Genomic DNA, 19,671 nt, shown 5'->3' with positions numbered 1-19,671 from the left:
AGTTTGTACCTCCAAAATGTATTATCCAGTGGGACAAATAAAAATAAATCTACAATTAGACATATTGTGGTGAAACTGATGGACACTGAAGACAGAGATGATATTAAAAATAGGGGGAAAAACACATATTTCACTTAAAATTGATTCAGAAGAAATATGGAAAAACCCAAATGAACTTTTTGGCCAACCCAATAGATTGAAAAATCCTAAAATTATTATTTTTTTAATCTTTCCACAGACAACATCCATAACATATAGTTTTATAGGTGTGTTTTACCCAACTTTGTATGACAGGACATTTACTTTACTTTATATCCCCTTTACTTTTCTAATGAATAGAAAGGAAAAAAGAGAACACTCCCAACCTCATTTAAGAAGGAGTATAACCATGATACTAAAACAAAAAAAAGAGATAAAGGAACAAACAAACAAAACTACTAGGTAATATGATCCATGAACAAAGATGCAAAATTTCTTAGCAAAATAGAATAAAGCCAAATCTAGCAATGCATAAAAAGAATAGTACACCATCAACACATACAGGTTATCCCTGGAAAGCAATGGTGGGTGAACATATGAAAATCAATAAATGGAATTTATCGTATTAATAGATTAAAGAAGAAAAATTATATGATTGTTTCCATAGAGGCAGAAAAAATTTTGATAACAGTAAATACTTATCTTGATAAAAATTAAGGACTCTCTAATGAAATAAGAATGGAAGTAAACTTCCTTAACCTGTTAAAGAATATCTACCAAAAAATTTCAGCAAATATCATTGTTAATGGTATAACATGATACATCTCATTAAGACAGACGTGTTCAAGGCTGCCACTTCTGTTTAACATTGTAATGGAGGTCCTAGCTAATTAAGTAAGCCAAAAATAAAGTTATAAAGTTTGGGAAAAAGAAAACAAAACTGTAATTATTTGCAGATGTTATCAGTGTCTATATAGAAATCTAAAAACATTTACAAACATATATTAGGAGCTTACAAGGACGCTGGAAGCAATATCAACATGTAAAAATTGTGATTATTAATTGGAAATATTTAATTTAAAAATCTTACTCAAAAAAGCAAGAAAAACATAAGATACATAGTATTTTATCTAATAACAGACATAAATGGTGAGAACTTTAAAACATTTATTGAGAAACATGAAAAAAGACCAGAAAAAATGGAAAGCTATCACGGAAACACCTCGGTTTGTAAGTATGCCGTTTATCCTTAATTGAGTCTAATTCCAATTAATTCCAATCAAAATACCAAGAAGATCATTTGAAGAATTTTATAAGCTCATATTAGACACTTACATAGAAAAAATCCATAAGACCAAGGAGAGCCAACCAAGTTTCAAAGCAGAACAAGTTGGGAGACTCACTCTATTAGAGATAAGGACTGTAGAGAGCTATAGTTATCAAGACAGTATACTACTGGCTCAGAGATGAACCAGTTGAGCAATGGAAAAGAAGAGAGAAACTAGAAAGAGCCCCAACATAAATATGGAAATTTGGTATATGATACAGGTGACATTTCAACCATTAAGGGGAAGGACAGATGTTTCAACGATCCAACTAGAACAATTCATTATCCATATGGAACAAAATAATATTAAATTCTTACAATGTGCCATTCTCAAAATTTAGCTTTAGAGGAATTAAAAGATAAATATAAGGGGCAAAATTTTAAAGTGTTTTATAATCTCACAGTAGGGAACGATTTCTTATACAAAGAAATATTAAGAATTAGGCTGATAATTAAATATAAGAAAAGTTTTTTTTTTAAATCTGCTCTTTAAAAAACATCATTAAGAAACAGAAAAGACATGTTACAAACTGGTAGAAAATATTTACTATATATATATATAAAACCAATGAAATCTTTTAGTCAAGAATAGTTTTTTTAAAAAAGAATATAGATAAAAAAGAAAATAAACATAGAATAGAAAAACAAGCAAGAGATATTAATATGCATTTAAGGAAGAAGAGGGACTTCCCTGGTGGCACAGTGGTTTAAGAATCTGCCTGCCAATGCAGGGGTCATGGGTTTGAGTCCTGGTCCAGGAAGATCCCACATGCCACAGAGCAACTAAGCCCGTGCACCACAGCTACTGAGCCCACATGCCACAGCTACTGAAGCCCACATGCCTAGAGCCCGAGCTCCACAACAAGAGAAGCCACTGCAATGAGAAGCCCGCGCACCGCAACAAAGAGTAATCCCCATTCACCATAACTAGAGAAAAGCCCACACGCAGCAACAAAGACCCAACGCAGCCAAAAATAAATAAATAAATATTTTTAAAAATAAAGAAAGAAAGAAGAAGAAAAACAATTGATCACCAAATATCTGGAAAGATACTCAACCTCAAAATAATCCAATTTTGAATTTTTCTGATCATATAGTGCCAAAAATCAAGAAATATATTACCAGGTGTCAGTGAAAATGTGAAGCCACATAAACCTTTACAAATTACTAGTGGGTGTGTAACCCTTTGGAAAATAATTTGGCATTATATGTTAAAGTTTAATGTAATGTATGCTTTTTGACCCAGCAACCATCTTAATATCATCAAGGAAAAGAAAAATATTTATATACATTATCAAAAAGCTGACTCGGAAGACCTACAAATTCAGCCTCTTCTGTAGGGAATTCTATTATTTGCAGCTAAAGGCATCCTAATAACACAGTCTTTCACTGAAATACAAAAGAAGAGGCAACAATTTTCTCTTTTTTCATTATTATTTAAAACGGCTCTGGGAGTTCTGTCAAAATAAGATTCTAAATGTCATGTTATAAATATTGGAAGGAGAAAGTGTATTGCTGTTATGTTCAGGCATAATCATCTACGAGGGAAGTTTTTAAAAAATCAGTGGAAAATCTATTGGAAATTATAAGCCCATTCAACAAGGTGGCAGTTTTCCAGACAAGCATACAAAAACAGATAGTTTTGCTATAGATCTTTGATAACCAGTAAGAAAATTCAATGAATATTTGGAAATAAACATAAGAATCAAATTTTCCAAAAAAGGTGTAAATTTTAGGAACATAAAACAAGGACTGGACAGAGACACACATGGCATGTTGCTGAGTGGAAAGAATTAGCACTGTACAGATGCTACCTTTTCCCAAGCGTAAGACAATTCAAATCAGAATCTCAGTGTCTTAACCCAAGAAACTTACATTCAATTTCTTCCAGAGAAAAACAGTGAATGAGAATAACAAAGAAAAAAATTGAAAAATATAGTAATAGGGAAGGACTTGCCCATTCATACTGTGAAATATACTGTTAGGTCCATTGAATAATAACAATCTGGAACTGTCACAGCAATAGATCAGTAAGACAGAAGTAAAGGATCCAGAAATAGATCCTACTTACACATGGGAACTTTCCTCTAGTGTTTTGTAAATATCAATTATGAGCTCATCTTCAGTGGATGCTGTTTTCTGATAGAGTTCTTAGGGTTTGTGGACTATAAATGGTGGAGCTGATATTCAAACTAAGGACATCTAACTCTAAAGCCCAAGTAATTAACAACCACATAACACAGCCCCCCAGGAAATATGTGAGACTAGCTAGGAATATTTTAGAAAAGAAAGGTAATTAAGAAAGATTGGTCTACCAGATATTAAGATGCATTACATAGTTACAATAAGTAAAATAATGTGATTCATGTGAAAAAGTTCTTAGAACTGAACCTGGCACATTTTAAGTACTCAATAAATGTTTGTGAAATGAATGAATTTACCAGCCTACTCATCTAGAATTCATTTAGCCCCAAGGACCTAGACCAGTATTTCTCAAACATTTTACTGTGATCAAAATTCAATTGGGGTGGTTGCTAAAAATGCAGATCTCCACCCCTCCCCTCTCTTTCCCACCCCAGAAGGCTCATTCTGAAGGATCAAGGTGAGAATTTTTTTATTTTATTTTTATTTTTTTCAGTACGCGGGCCTCTCACTGTTGTGGGCTCTCGCGTTGCGGAGCACAGGCTCTGGACGCGCAGGCTCAGCGGCCATGGCTCACTGGCCTAGCCGCTCCGCGGCATGTGCGATCTTCCCGGACCGGGGCACGAACCCCGTGTCCCCTGCATCGGCAGGCGGACTCTCAACCACTGCGCCACCAGGGAAGCCCAAGGTGAGAATTTTTAATTTTCAACAAATCCTGATGATTTCTGGTATGGATGATCTCAGAAACACACCCTAAAAAAATACCACTCTAGAGGCAGAGAATGGGCAATCCAGAGAGGGTCTGGCTGGCTGAGGTGTTTCATTTCCCATTATAAATATATGTGTTGGCATCTGGTTTATAGGACAATCTTATGTGCTTGGTTAGTGTGAGTACCCTCAAGAAATTGATCAAGTGTAGGGGTCCAACAAAATTAAATTTCCAGATAGAGAACTAGACCTTAAGCCTGTATTGTGAATGACCAGCTTGGCTTATTCAGGTGATTCCTCACGTTGCTGTATACTTCTTTCAACCTTCAATAGCTAGTAGGTACTCCACAAGCATTACTTCCCTTTCCTCTTCTCACTTAAAGTCTTGGTAACAAAATCCATTAATCACTTTGTCTCACTGTCTAGTTTAAATTTAATGGTGTATTTTTTCCCCCATCAGCTGTTTCTTTTCATCTATAAATAAATAGTTTTGGAGAAAGCAGTAAACCACCTTTCATTTCCACTCTCTACTCTTTGAACTTTCCTCTTCCAGATTAGAATTTGTAAAGATTGAGAAAGAATTACATCATTCTTTTTACTGATCTATTTACCAAAATCCCATGACTCTCATCTTGCAAAAAATGACATGATTACGTGAATGAAATAGTATAACTCTTACTCAATAGCATTTATGCTAACTCATTCTGAGTCTCCTTCTTTCCAAATGAAAATTTATTTCACAGTATTTATAATTGGATTTTGACCCTTTAATTGATCATGAGACTAATTTATTGATCTTGACCAATATTTTTTTCAAATGAAATAAAATAGATTATGATAGAAAATATATCACACTGCAAGTAACGAGGTTAATTTTTTGTTTGAATCATATATGTATGAATGTATACGAGGCAGGGATAGGAAACGTATTTCTTATTTTGAGTCATTAGAAAATGCATGAAAACTTCTTTTTTTTTACCTGAACCTCATAATTTATTAAGAGCTTCCCATTTTTAAAAGTACATGATAATGAAAATTATACAGAGCGCTACACATTAAGTTACTGTTGGTTTACACAGTAATTGTATAGTGAATAAGTTGGCATTAATGGGTTATAAATAAGGAAGGGCAGGGGAAAGTTTGTTCATACACATTTGTGAACATAAAAGAAACAAGGCACTTAATGGCAACAGAGCTGCTCCAGAATACCGTTTTTAATTTTTTTTAACATCTTTACTGGACTATAATTACTCTACAATATTGTGTTAGTTTCTGTTACATAACAAAGTGAATCAGCTATATGTATACATATATCCCCATATCCCCTCTCTCTTAAGCCTCCCTCTCACCCTCCCTATCCCACCCCTCTAGGTGGTCACAAAACACCCAGCTGATCTCCCTGTGCTATGCTGCTGCTTCCAACTAGCTATCTATTTTCCATTTGGTAGGGTATGTCAATGCTACTCTCTCACTTTGTCCCAGTTTACCCTCCCCCATCCCCATGTCCTCAGGTCCATTCTCTACCTCTGCATCTTTATTCCTGTCCTGCACCTAGTTTCATCAGAAACTTTTTTTTTTTAGATTCCATATATATATGTGTGTGTGTGTGTGTGTGTGTGTGTGTGTGTGTGTGTGTGTTAGCATATGGTATTTGGTTTTCCCTTTCACTCTGTATGACAGACTCCAGGTCCATTCACCTCATTACAGATAACTCAATTTCATTTCTTTTTATGGCTGAGTAATATTCCATTGTATATATGTGCCACACCTTCTTTATCCATTCATCTGTCAATGGACACTTCAGTTGCTTCCATGTCCTGGCTGTTGTAAATAGTGCTGCAATGAACATTGTAGTACATGACTCTTTTTGAATTATGGTTTTCTCAGGATATATGCCCAGTAGTGGAATTGCTGCTTTATATGGTAGTTCTATTTTTAGTTTTTTAAGGAACCTCCAACTGTTCTCCATAGAAGCTGTAACAATTTACATTCCCACCAACAGTGCAAGAGGGTTTCATTTTGTCCACACCCACTCCAGCATCTATTGCTTGTAGATTTTTTGATGATGGCCATTCTGACCAGTGTGAGGTGATACATCATTGTAGTTTTTCTTTTTTTTTTGGCATTTTCTTTTTTTTTAATACAGAAGTTTCTTATTAGTCATCCATTTTATACACAGCAGTGTACACATGTCAATTCTAATCTCCCAAATCATCACACATCTACCCCCACCCCCTGCCACTTTCCCACCTTGGTGTCCATACCTTTGTTCTCTATATCTGTGTCTCAATTTCTGCCCTGCAAACTGGTTCATCTGTACCATTCTTCTAGGTGCCACATATATGCATTAATTTGCGATATCTGTTTTTCCCTTTCTGACTTACTTCACTCTGTATGACAGTCTCCAGATTCAACCACGTATCAAAAAAGTGACCAATTTTGTTCCTTTATATGGCTGAGTAATATTCTGTTGTATATATGTACCACATCTTCTTTATCCATTCATCTGTCGATGGGCATTTAGGTTGCTTCTATAACCTGGCTATTGTAAATAGTGCTGCAATGAACATTGGGGTGCATGTTTCTTTTTGAAATTTGGTTTTCTCTGGATATATGCCCAGTAGTGGGATTGCTGAGTCATATGGTAACTCTATTTTTAGTTTTTTAAGGATCCTCCATACTGTTCTCCATAGTGGCTGTATCAATTTATATTCCCACCAACAGTGCAAGAGGGTTCCCTTTTCTCCACACCCTCTCCAGCATTTGTTGTTTGTAGAAACTCTGATGATGCCCATTTTAACTGGTGTGAGGTGATACCTCATTGTAGTTTTGATTGGCATTTCTCTAATAATTAGTGATGTTGAGAAGCTTTTCATGTGCTTCTTGGCCATCTGTATATCTTCATTGGAGAAATGTCTATTTAGTTCTTCTGTCCATTTTTGGATTGGGTTGCTTGTTTTTTTAATATTGAGCTGCATGAGCTGTTTATATATTTTGGGGATTAATCCTTTGTCCATTGATTCGTTTGCAAATATTTTTTTCCCATTCTGAGGGTTGTCTTTTCATCTTGTTTGTGGTTTCCTTTGCTTTGCAAGAGCTTTTAAGTTTCATTAGGTCCCATTTGTTTATTTTTGTTTTTATTTCCATTACTCTAGGAGGTGGATCAAAAAAGGTCTTGCTGTGATTTATGTCAAAGAGTGTTCTTCCTATGTTTTCCTCTAAGAGTTTTATAGTGTCCGGTCTTACATTTAGGTCTCTAATTCATTTTGAGTTTATTTTTGTGTATGGTGTTAGGGAGTGTTCTAGTTTCATTCTTTTACATGTAGCTGTCCACTAGCTATTGAAAAGACTGTCTTTTCTCCATTATATAGCCTTTCCTCCTTTGTCATAGATTAGTTGACCATAGGTGTGTGGGTTTATCTCAGGGCTTTCTATCCATTCCATTAATCTATATTTATGTTTTTGTGCCAGTACCATATTGTCTTGATTATTGTAGCTTTGTAGTATAGTCTGAAGTCAGGGAGCCTGATTCCTCCAGCTCCGTTTTTTCCCCTCAAGACTGCTTTGGCTATTCAGGGTCTTTTGTGTCTCCATAAAAATTTTAAGATATTTTTGCTCTAGTTCTGCAAAAAATGTCATTTGGTAATTTGATAGGGATTACAGATTACAGATTGAATCTGTAGATTTCTTTGGGTAGTATAGTCATTTTCAGAATTTTGATTTTTCCAATCCAAGAACATGGTATATCTCTCCATCTGTTGGTATCATCTTTAATGTCTTTCAACAGTGTCTTATAGTTTCCTGCATACAGCTCTTTTGTCTTCCTAGGTAGGTTTATTCCTAGGTATTTTATTCTTTTTGTTGCAATGGTAAATGGGAGTGTTTCCTTAATTTCTCTTTCAGATTTTTCATCATCAGTGTATAGGAATGCAAGAGATTTCTGTGAATTAATTTTGTATCCTGCAACTTTACCAAATTCATTGATTAGCTCTAGTAGTTGTCTGGTGGCATCTTTAGGATTCTCTATGTATAGTATCATGTCATCTGCAAACAATGACAGTTTTACTTCTTCTTTTCCAATTTGAATTCCTTTTATTTCTTTTTCTTCTCTGATTGCCATGGCTAGGACTTCCAAAACTATTTTGAATAATAGTCACCAGAATGGACATCCTTGTCTTGTTCCTGATCTTAGACGAAAGGCTTTCATTTTTTCACCATTGAGAATGATGTTTGCTGTGGATTTGTCATATATGGCCTTTATTATGTTGAGGAAGGTTGCCTCTATGCCCACTTTCTGGAGAGTTTTTATCATAAATGGGTGTTGAATTTTGTCAAAAGGTTTTTTTGCATCTATTGAGATGATCTATGGTTATTATTCTTCACTTTGTTAATATGGTGTATCACATTGATTGATTTGTGTATATTGAAGAATCCTTGCATCCGTGGGATAAATCCCACTTGATCATAGTGTATGATCCTTTTAATGTGTTGTAGGATTTTTTTTGCTAGTATTTTGTTGAGGGTTTTTGCATCTATATTCATCAGTGATGTTGGTCTGTAATTTTCTTTTTTTGTAGTTTCTTTTTCTGGTTTTGGTATCAGGATGATGGTGGCCTCATAGAATGAGTTTTGGAGTGCTCCATGCTCTGCAATTTTTTGGAAGTGTTTGAGAAGGATGGGTGTTAGCTCTTCTCTAAATATTTGAAAGAATTCACCTGTGAAGCCATCTGGTCCTGGACTTTTGTTTGTTGGAAGATTTTAATCATAGTTTCAATTTCATTACTTGTGATTGGTCTGTTCATGTTTTCTATTTCTTCCTGGTTCAGTCTTGGAAGGTTATACCTTTCCAAGAATTTGTCCATTTCTTCCAGGTTGTCCATTTTATTGGTATAGAGTTGCTTGTAGTAGTCTCTGAGGATGCTTTGTATTTCTGCAGTGTCTGTTGTTACTTCTGCTTTTTCATTTCTAATTTTTTTGATTTGAGTCCTCTCCCTCTTTTTCTTGATGAGTCTGGCTAATGGTTTGTCAATTTTGTTTATCTTCTCAAAGAACCAGCTTTTAGCTTTATTCATCTTTTCTATTGTTTTCTTTATTTCTATTTCATTTATTTCTACTCTGATCTTTATGATTTCTTTCCTTCTGCTAACGATAAGTTTTGTTTGTTCTTTCTCTAGTTCCTTTAGGTGTAAGGTTAGGTTTTTTAGTTGAGATTTTTGTTGTTTCTTGAGGTAGGTTTGTATAGCTATAAACTTCCCTCTTAGAACTGCTTTTGCTGCATCCTATAGGTTTTGGATCGTTGTGTTTTCATTGTCATTTGTCTCTAGGTATTTTTGGATTTCCTCTTTGATTTCTTTAGAGATCTCTTGGTTATTTAGTAACGTATTGTTTATCCTCCATGTGTTTGTGATTTTTTATGGTTTTTTCCCTGTAATTGATTTCTAATCTCATAGTATTGTGGTCAGAAAAGATGCTTGATATGATTTCAATTTTCTTAAATTTACTGAAGCTTCATTTGTGACCCAAGATATGATCTATCCTGGAGAATATTCCATGAGCACTTGAGAAGAAAGTGTATTCTCTTGTTTTTGATGGAATGTGCTATAAATATCAACTAACTCCATCTTGTTTACTGTGTTATTTAAAGCTTGTGTTTCCTTATTTATTTTCATTTTGGATGATCTGTCCATTGGTGAAAGTGGGGTGTTAAAGTCCCCTACTATGATTGTGTTACTGTTGATTTCCCCTTTTATGGCTGTTAGGATTTGCCTTATATATTGAGGTGTTCCTATGTTGGGTGCATAAATATTTACAATTGTTCTATCTTCTTCTTGGATTCATCCCTTGATCAGTATGTAGTGTCTTTCCTTGTCTCTTGTAATAGTCTTTATTTTAAAGTCTATTTTGTCTGATATGAGCATTGCTACTTCAGCTTTCTTTTGATTTCCATTTGCATGGAATATCTTTTTCCATCCCCACACTTTCAGTCTGTATGTGTCCCTAGGTCTGAAGTGGGTCTCTTGTAGACAGCATATGTATGCATCTTGTTTTTGTATCCATTTAGCCAGTTTATTTCTTTTCGTTGGAGCATTTAATCCATTTACATTTAAGGTAGTTATGTATGTTGTATGTATGTTCCTATTACCATTTTCTTAATTGTTTTGGGTCTGTTATTGTAGGTCTTTTCCTTTTCCTGTGTTTCCTGCCTAGAGGAGTTCCTTTAGCATTTGTTGTAAAGCTAGTTTGGTGGTGTGGAATTCTCTTAACTTTTATTTGTCTGTAAGGTTTTTAATTTCTCTGTTCAATCTGAATGAGTTCCTTGCTTGGTAGAGTAATCTTGGTTGTAGGATTTTCCCTTTCATCACTTTAAATATGTCCTGCCACTCCCTTCTGGCTTGCATAGTTTCTGCTGAATGATTCATTGTTAACCTTACAGGGATTCTCTTGTATGTTATATGTTACTTTTCCTTTGCTGCTTTTAATATTTTATCTTTGTATTTAATTTTTGATAGCTTGATTATTGTATCTTGGCATGTTTCTCCTTGGATTTATCCTGTATGGGACTCTCTGCACTTCCTGGACTTGATTGACTATTTCCTTTCCCATGTTAGAGAAGTTTTCAACTAAAATCTCTTCAAACATTTTCTCAGACCCTTTCTTTATCTCTTCTTCCTCTGGGACCCCTATAATTCAAATGTTGGTGTGTTTCATGTTGTCCCAGAGGTCTGTGAGACTGTCCTGAATTCTTTTCATTCTTTTTTCTTTATTCTGCTCTGTGGCAATTATTTCCACTCTTTTATATTCCAGGTCACTTATCCGTTCTTCTGCCTCAGTTATTCTGCTAGTGATTCCTTCTAGAGAATTTTAAATTTCATTTCTTGTGTTGTTCATCATTGTTTGTTTGCTCTTTAGTTCTTCTAGGTCCTTGTTAAATGTTTCTTGTATTTTCTCCATTCTATTTCCAAGATTTTGGATCATCTTTACTATCATTATTCTGAATTCTTTTTCAGGTAGACTGCCTATTTCCTCTTCATTTGTTTGACTTTGTAGGTTTTTGCCTTGTTCCTTCATCTGCTGCATATTTCTCTGTCTTCTCATTTTGTTTAACTTACTGTGTTTGGGGTCCTTTGCATGCACTACAGGTTTGTAGTTCCCATTGTTTTTGGTGTCTGCCCCCAGTGGGTGAGATTGGTTCTGTTGTTTGTGTAGGGCTCCTTGAGGAGGGGACTGGTGTCTTTGTTCTGGTGTGTGGGCCTAGATCTTGTCTTTCTGGTGGGCAGGAGCACGTCAGGTGGTGTGTTTTGGGATGTCTGTGAACTTAGTATGATTTTAGGCAGCCTCCCTGCTAATGGGTGGGGTTGTGTTCCTCTTTTGCTAGTTGTTTGGCATGGGGCGTCCAGCACTGTAGCTTGCTGGACATTGGATGCAGCTGAGTCTTAGCATTGAGACAGAGATCTCTGAGAGAGCTCTTGCCCCTTACAAGAGCCCTGGAGGTCTCTGGTGGTCCAATGTCCTGAATTTGGCTCTCCCACCTCAGAGGCTCTGGCTGGAGTACCAAGACCCTGTCAACCACACAGAATTATCAAGATAGTGATCATTGACAAGTGAAACCACAGAGAAGATTCCCGTGCTATGCCTTGTCATGATGAGCAATTTTCAGACTTCAGCTCATTCTGGCAACAGGATGACTGGGTAGGCAATGCGAGGCAACACAGGGTCTGTGAGACAGGCGGTGCTCAGCCAGAGCATGGCCTGAGGGACCCAGTTGAAGCCCTCTGGGAAGGCTGACAGGGGCCAGGACTCCAGTCTCCTGTGGCTGCGGCCTCTTTGAGGTCTGCCTCCTGGCATCAAGTCGCTCTCACTCCTGCTTTGGCAGTCTTACCTTTACCCTGAGCTTCTTCATGAGGTGAGTGCTCCCTGAGGCAATGTGCCCAGGTAAACTTTTTTCTCAGATCTTCAGCAATAAAGACAAGAATGCCTTAGGAAGTGACAGAATGACTGCAGATGTATAGGCACCGAGAGTGAGATCACAAAACAAATTTGTGCTGCTCCTGCTGGCACCTGATTCACAGGTGCTCAATAAATGGCTGTTACTTTCACTAGTCTGTACATTCACTAGAGCTCCTTGGTTTCTTTCTTGGGTAGCCATAACAGAGCTCTGCAATCTTTGCACACTCAGGGAAGTGGGGTGACCACACCCCATGTGCCACATCCACCTGGAAAGCTACATCCTTTACACTACCCTAGCCTCCCCCATCCAGAGACCTCCCACAAGGCTCTAAACCAGGCCTTAGTCAGGCCCTGAGAGATAAGGTTGTGAGGGTGCCCACCTGGAGCTAGTAGCTCAGATTGGGCACCGACTGTCCCAAAAGATCTTACAGACCAGCTCCAGCAGGTAACCTTTGGTACAGCTCCTTAACTTCTTCATGCTTTGCTTTTCCTTTATCCACACTTTGCTTACACATCTTGGCCATTTCAATACACCACTCCTCAAATTTGGAATTATCCCAATCTACCAGCTCTTGACGAAAGGCTGGTACCTGAATAGTTATGTTGGGTTTTTCTTGAGTTTGCAGTCTATAAACCAACATGTACGCATATCGAGAGCAGTGAGTTCCTTTGCCACACTTGGGTATACATGTCTGGGATTGAGAAGGTTCTGCTAGATCTTCCTCAATCCCTAGCTGTAATTTCTTCCCCTCCATCTTTTCTGTCTTCGTTGCTAGATTTATACCATTCACCAGACTGTGGATCTTTCACATGGGCAATGTAGTGACCAGAATAAGTGCTCACTTCTCTGTGTATGAGGACTGCACTATGCTCATACACATAGGACCCACCTTTGTGTTCCACATAAGGCTCCATATCAAAAATTTCTGAGAATCCAATGTAGGTATTCAGCTTTTTCTTATGTCCAGTTTGCATGTCAAAGACAAAACGCATTAGCTATAAGTTCAGAGTACAAGGAAGACTAAGGAGTCGGATCTTCCTTGTTGCATTCTGTTTGCTTTGACAGTTTTCACAAATGTACTGATTGATTCCTAATTTTTCTTCCTTCAAAAATTCTGAGATACAATCTGTTAACTGTTTGTAGCCTTGGATATTTAACTCCAGTTCATAAAACTTTGATAAAAGCTTAGATTCTCTGCAGCACTGATTGCAGACAGTTACATAAGTTTATTCCCCACAGAACTGCTGTTGGACAATGTTCCTCACATCGGGATTCTTTTGTTTAGACAAAGTATCTTCCAAAAGAGACATAAAGAGCTTTGAAAATTCTTGGGCATCCTGCTGCTGCCCTGTGTCCAAGCCCAAAGCTTTAACAAATCCCGATGGATCAATGTAGCCCCTGTTACTGATTTGTAACAAGGCAAATAAGTCCTGGAGATGCTCACAAATTTCTTGAGGCTCATCTTTCTCTTCTTGGATACCACCTCCCATCATGTAGTCACTATAGGTGCTTGGACATAAGTTGAGTGCCTGCAGAAGCTCCAGGTTAAGAAACCACACTTGAAAAAATGTGTTGACATACCAAGTAGCTCCCAGGTTAGTGAGACCCACAGATGAGCTCTTTTTTCTCCTCTCACAGTTGGGGTCATCAGTGTTATGAAAATTATTTTCATCTATTTCTCCTAACCAAATGTGCTCACCCTTCCCAACCAAGCTATTCGGATTTCTTTTGCAGTTTCGTCTGCACACGCCGTGGATGCAGGGCTCCAGCCAGATGTGCTCCTGCAACACCTCCTCGGGCCCCACCGTCTCCGCCCAGCGCCAGGCCGCCTTCTCCAACTGCAGCCGCGGGGCCATGGCCTTGGCCCGAGGAGCGCCTCCTGAGCCTGGCGTCGCTGCCCAAATGGCTCCGCCACCTGCGCTGCTGGGGAAGCAGCGTCTCAGCCCCTGTCCAGGATAGCGTCCTGCGCACCACTAGTCTTCCAAGCCGGCCAAAAATTTCTGATTTGATAAAGTTAGATGAATTTTTTGAGCTGCAACAATTTCTTTTTTATTTTCCTCTAATGGAATTCATGTTAGGTTTACAAGGCCTATTTCTATTGCTGGCTGACAACTTTGTCTTGCCAACTCATGGTAGCATGAGCATCTGCATTTAAAGCCCGGGTCTACTTTAAGTAGCTCCCAAGTCAAATTCTAGGACCTCTTACTCCCCTGAGGTTTCCCTCCTTTTTTCATTTCTAAGGTGATCTAAGCTTAAGGGGCCTTGGATATTTTCCTGGCATTCTGAGACGGATGCCTTTTCTGCCTGACTTTCTCCGTATTTGCTGATAACTTCTGGGTGCCTGTTGATCTTGACTAGTCCATGTTCTTGGCTGAAACCTTCTTTTGAAAGTTGTGATACCCACCATGACTGATTCTCATCCTCCGCACCCTGTGCGCTATTCAGTGTGACTCTAAGCTGACCGCTCACTCTTAGATACTTTAATAACCGGGGGGGGGGGGGGGGGGGGGGGGGGGGGGGGGCGGGCGGGGACGGGGAAGCGGGGAGAAGGGCACACTGTCTTTCAACAAAGCTTGTGTTTTGTAAACCAAAGGCTTTCAGATTCCTGCATTTGCTATTTGCTTACAAAATTTATTCAGAAATGTGTTCTAGGCCAGCACAGTCCAGTTTCTGTGGCAATGGAAATGTGCTTCATATAACTGCACTGTCCTATATTTTTTAGTCTATCTAAGAAATATTTGCCTACTCAAGGTTATGAAGATTTTCTAGTATGATTTCTTCTAGGTTCATAGTTTTAGTTCTTAGCTTAATGTTCAATTTTGAGTTAATGAAGTCTTTTTAAAAAAGTAAATCAAGACTCTAAGTTTACTTTAATATTTATTCCAAATCTCAGGTTAATATAGAACCTGCCTCATGGAGTTGTTGTAAGCCTGACACATGATAACAATTGGGTAATTATTAGCCATGGACATTTATGTTTACTCCTCCAACAAATCCCCTCACAGCACCAAAGGAAATACTGAATATTATCAACTAAAGTAAGGAGCTGAGAGTTCGGAGGATATAAGCAAGAGAGTTTTAAAGACTACAAAAAAAACCTAAATAAAAACTAAAACCAAGCTCATTCAATAGGAGAGGATACTTTAAAAATTTGAATGAGCTTTTTTGAGTGAAAAAATTGAATGATTTCTTCTCTTTTGTGACACTGACTTGTCTATTCTTAGGACTGAATGTTCATGGGAGACTAAAGATGCTCTGTTGCCTGTTTGGTTGTGCGGATCATATCCTGTATATACATCTAGAAATTGGCAGAAAACAATGTGAGGAGAGTCATGGATGAAGATAAGAAAACATTTTCTATTGCCTTTCCTTACAGATGAATCTACATAATCTCTTGCATCTTTAAAAGTTATTAGATTTCAGGTATGAAGTTTAGCTTTTTAATAACTCAATGGGAAAGTAGAGCATCAGGTTCAACCAGGTGTCCAGAAAGATGCTTGTAGTGCTTTTTCTAGGATCACCTGTTGACTTAGTTCATATTTGTGCAAAAACATGTGGAAGAGGAGCTAATTCCCACTGGAAATTAATGTTAACTATTTATATGATTTTTCCCCCCCTTCGGCCCTCTTCAGGTGACAGTGTGGTTTTCCAGAATTAAATCAAAGGTGATTTGACCCATGGATCCTCTGACAGGAACACAACGGAATGCTGCACAGGGTGGGTGGGGTAGAATTGACCCCAGCTTACTCTGACTGACTTGTGATTGCTCTGTGATACTTGAAATGCAGGAAAAATCCTGGAGTATGTCCCTTGTTCTCTGCACTCACCTACCCATTGCGTGCAAGAGACAGCTAGACTCCTCTGTCTGGTAAATGATTTTCTTGCATGTTGCAACCATACAAGGCTTATCTAGTGGGTTATCTGTTCACCTGGTCTAGTGCACCTGTTGGCCAGCTGACAAGTATTTGCGGGTATATAGGGTCACACTTTCTGTTTCTCAAATTGCTATGCATTTGTAAATGAAAAGGATGAGTATCACATGGATCTGAGCTCATTAGAATGGGTTTTTCTCTTTTAATCTGCCCTGAGACCTGATGCAGGGGAATTTCTTTATCAGAGCCAAATGAACTCTCAGACTCTGACAAGCATGACAGAACGTAAGGTCTTCATCAATGCATTGATTCAACTTTTCAACAAATATTCATTGCTCTTTTACGAGGTACTTTTCTAGACAACAGTGAAGAAGCTGAAGTCCCTGTCCTCACTGAGTGGGTGTCTGACTGCTCATATATACCAATGATGATAATGAAGCTTTTGTGCCTTTCTTCATGCTATGAGACGTAACACAGAGGTCAATAATTTTATCTTAATTCCTTCCCACAAACTACTTCTCTTACCATCCAATCCTTGACAGAGAGGGTAGAATTTTAAACTGAGGCAGATTTATACGACGTGACTCCTCAGGCCACAAGTTCTCTCTGGGCAGGGGAATTTAGGAAGGGGTTGACCCTGAGATGAGTAAAGAGAACAGGTCCTAAGGCAAGCTTTTCTCTAAAGGAGATTGAACTTACTGGATCATGCTTGCTGCGTTTGTCACAAGGGGAGGCACTATTCAGTTACCTCCTTTGAATAGTCCTCTGAGTTTTAAGTTGAATTTAGCTTACCCCTTTTGACTCAGACATATCAATTTTGCATCATTATTTCCATTCTGGCACCCACAGCTGGAGATATTTGGGCTGGGGCTAAAATGGACCTTCGGCATACCTCACATTTGACATTCTTTTGTCCATACCTGGACTTTTCCATATCAACATGAGGCAGCTGGATCCTTGAGCTAAGTCCTGGAACCCAGTACAGACCTCAGAGATCCTGGGACACAGTCTAAAGTAACCTGTGTTCCTGAAATACGAGTGAAGGAAATAGAGCATAAGAGACTGGGATTTTAACAAGAGTTAGTCATGAAAACACAATTTGTGCTGGAAAAGTGAAGAGGTACAAGTGAGTTAAAGATATGTAGACAAATATATGTGTAATATAATTTAATAATCATGGAATGTAAATTTATGTATATAAACTATATATACAAATACGTCAATATAATATATAGATTATATTTATAAATTTATAAAGATAATTTTATATATATATATATATATATATATATATATATATATATATATATGATCTAGAAGAAGAAAATCTTTAACTGCTCCCTTCCAGGCTTCATGCCCTAAACCTGAAGCTGCTATAAACCTACCCATGGGCTGCCCCAACTCTTGGATGAGGCCCAACTTCTAGGCTTCCTTTTCACATTGTCAAGTATTAAACAAATTCTTTTGTATGTAGAAGAGAAAGAGGAGTATCACCACTGCTACGTATTGGTCCATTTTGTCTAGAACATCAGGTTTCCTTGGGGGAGGTGGTGAAAGTGAAATGCCTAAATATACTTCTGTCACAGTGATGCAGACGTTGCATGCCTCCATTCAAGACACTGAGATGGACAAAAAGGAAACCTAAAATTGAAATTCAGTTTCAAATAACACTCAACCCTTTTATCAGAGTTACCTTTGAAATATTCAACCTTTCCAACCTTTTTTTTATTAGGTTAAATTAAGGAGTGAAAAGTCAAGTCACAGCCCCAAAGATACTATGCCATTTCCCAGTCATAAGAAGTAGTCCAAATATAAGATCTGAGAATTGATAATCTATTCTGGTTTGTTAGTCCCAAACAAGAGCATACCTGGTCTTTGAGATCTGCACAATACCTTTGTTTTTAAGCTGTTTGAGATCCAGACTAAAGGCTGTAGGTCTGTTTTCATGCCAGTCTTTTTTTAATTTATTGAGGTATAGTTGATTTACAATATTACATAAGTTTCAGGTGTACAACATAGTGATTCACAATTTGATAAAACAGGAAATGTGGAATGGGAATTGCTTTTGAACCATGGAAACTCTTTGCAGCCACTGAAATCTATTAGCCAGTGAAAGCTCATGAATTTTCTGGACTGCAGTGATCGTTCTCAACTTTGTCAAGGTGTGTTGTTAACATGCTCTATTCCTTTCTGTTAGCTGACAACAGGTTGTTAGGAAATGCATCCTCACTTTCATCTATGTCCAAACCTGACATTATACTTTGGCGTGACCTCTGAAATAACTGCTGTATATACAAGGTGGTGTTTTTGTTCAGCAGTAGTATGATGAGGGGAAAAATTCACTCATTCACCAAATACTTGATGAGCTCCTACCAAGTGCCTGACTGGGACCTACAGTAGCAAACTGAAGGGCAGGCCCACTGGTTTACTAGAACTTTCATGGGAGAAACAAAATAAAGGATAAACAACAAACAAAACTGTCTGATTACGTAAGAGCTATACAGAGACTAGAACAACCAAATGACTGAGTGACTGGGCAACTACTTTTGACTAGGTAATCAGGGAAGGCCTTTCCAAGGAAATGACACTGGTGCAAATGCTTATATGACAAGAGGACTCAAATACACAATGATTCCAGGCAAAGGGAACAGCAAGTACATTTTAAATGGGAATCAACTTTGTGTAGCCAATTTTTTAAAAATGAATTAATAAAATTATAAGCAATCACAACCAAATATCACTATTCCTGGAGCAGAGTGATCAAGGGGATATGAGAGGTAAGAGTAGGCAAGGGCCACATTATGGAGGCTTTCTAGTCCTTGGGGCACCATAAAGAGTTTGGATTATAGTCTAAGTATAGTGGGAAGTCGTCCGAGGAATTTAATTAGGGAGGCACATGATGGGACTTACTATGTAACTACCTATGGAAAAAAAACCTATCATTTTCAAAGGGAAAGGAATAGCTTCCTGCTACAAAATCCCAACCCCCTAGATAACAAAACAAATAAACTAGCCTTTCTAGTTTATCATTTCCTTTAAAGCATCTCCAGCATAAAGCATCCTCCAGCACACTTATATGCACAAACATAAACATATGATGTGCCCATGAATGGTCATTCATTACATTCATCAAGGACAAAAAGAAGTAGAGAATAGTTCTTTCTGAAGCCTAGTATTTCTTTCCTATGAAAGATATTTAAATTACATAACTCTGAATCTCTCTTTACTCCTTTACCCCTTTACTCATTCCATATTTAGGGTGGTGACTGACTTATCTGATTGGTAAATACGATGAATAACTGGGTATGCTTGTCTCAGCTCCCATACATTCCTCATGGGAATGAATCTGTCCATAGACAGCAAAAATTCTGTCTGTGCCCCCATGGCAAAAGCATTACTAAGACAGGCTGCATGCTGGTGGCCCACCTCTACCATCATTGTTGTGACTGGGTCAGTGAGTCTACCTAAATCTGAGTTCATTAGTGAGTCCACTTAGTTAACAAACATAAAGCCTAATTCTCCAGTCTAGTCTCTATTAGAAATCAAAATGATATTTTGGCCTCCTATTATTGCTCAGCTTGTTTGAAAACAAGATGGAGGAAATGAGGTACCATTTTCAGGAGGGAAAGGTGCATAGAGACCCCAACTTCAGATGCCTACTGAGAACATAGCACTGGCTTAGATTCTATTGAAGA

The 19,671-nt window shown here is 37.8% G+C and overlaps 1 pseudogene; it reads right to left on the bottom strand.

Moving 5' to 3' along the window:
• Nucleotides 1-12,528: 12,528 nt before the first annotated feature.
• Nucleotides 12,529-13,960, bottom strand: LOC132425402 (ubiquitin carboxyl-terminal hydrolase 48-like; annotated as a pseudogene).
• Nucleotides 13,961-19,671: the final 5,711 nt, after the last annotated feature.

Source organism: Delphinus delphis, chromosome 5 (assembly GCF_949987515.2).
Source record: "Delphinus delphis chromosome 5, mDelDel1.2, whole genome shotgun sequence".
Lineage (NCBI taxonomy): Eukaryota > Metazoa > Chordata > Mammalia > Artiodactyla > Delphinidae > Delphinus > Delphinus delphis.
The sequence above is the reverse complement of the archived record's forward strand: the minus strand, read 5'-3'. Positions and strand labels throughout refer to the sequence as shown.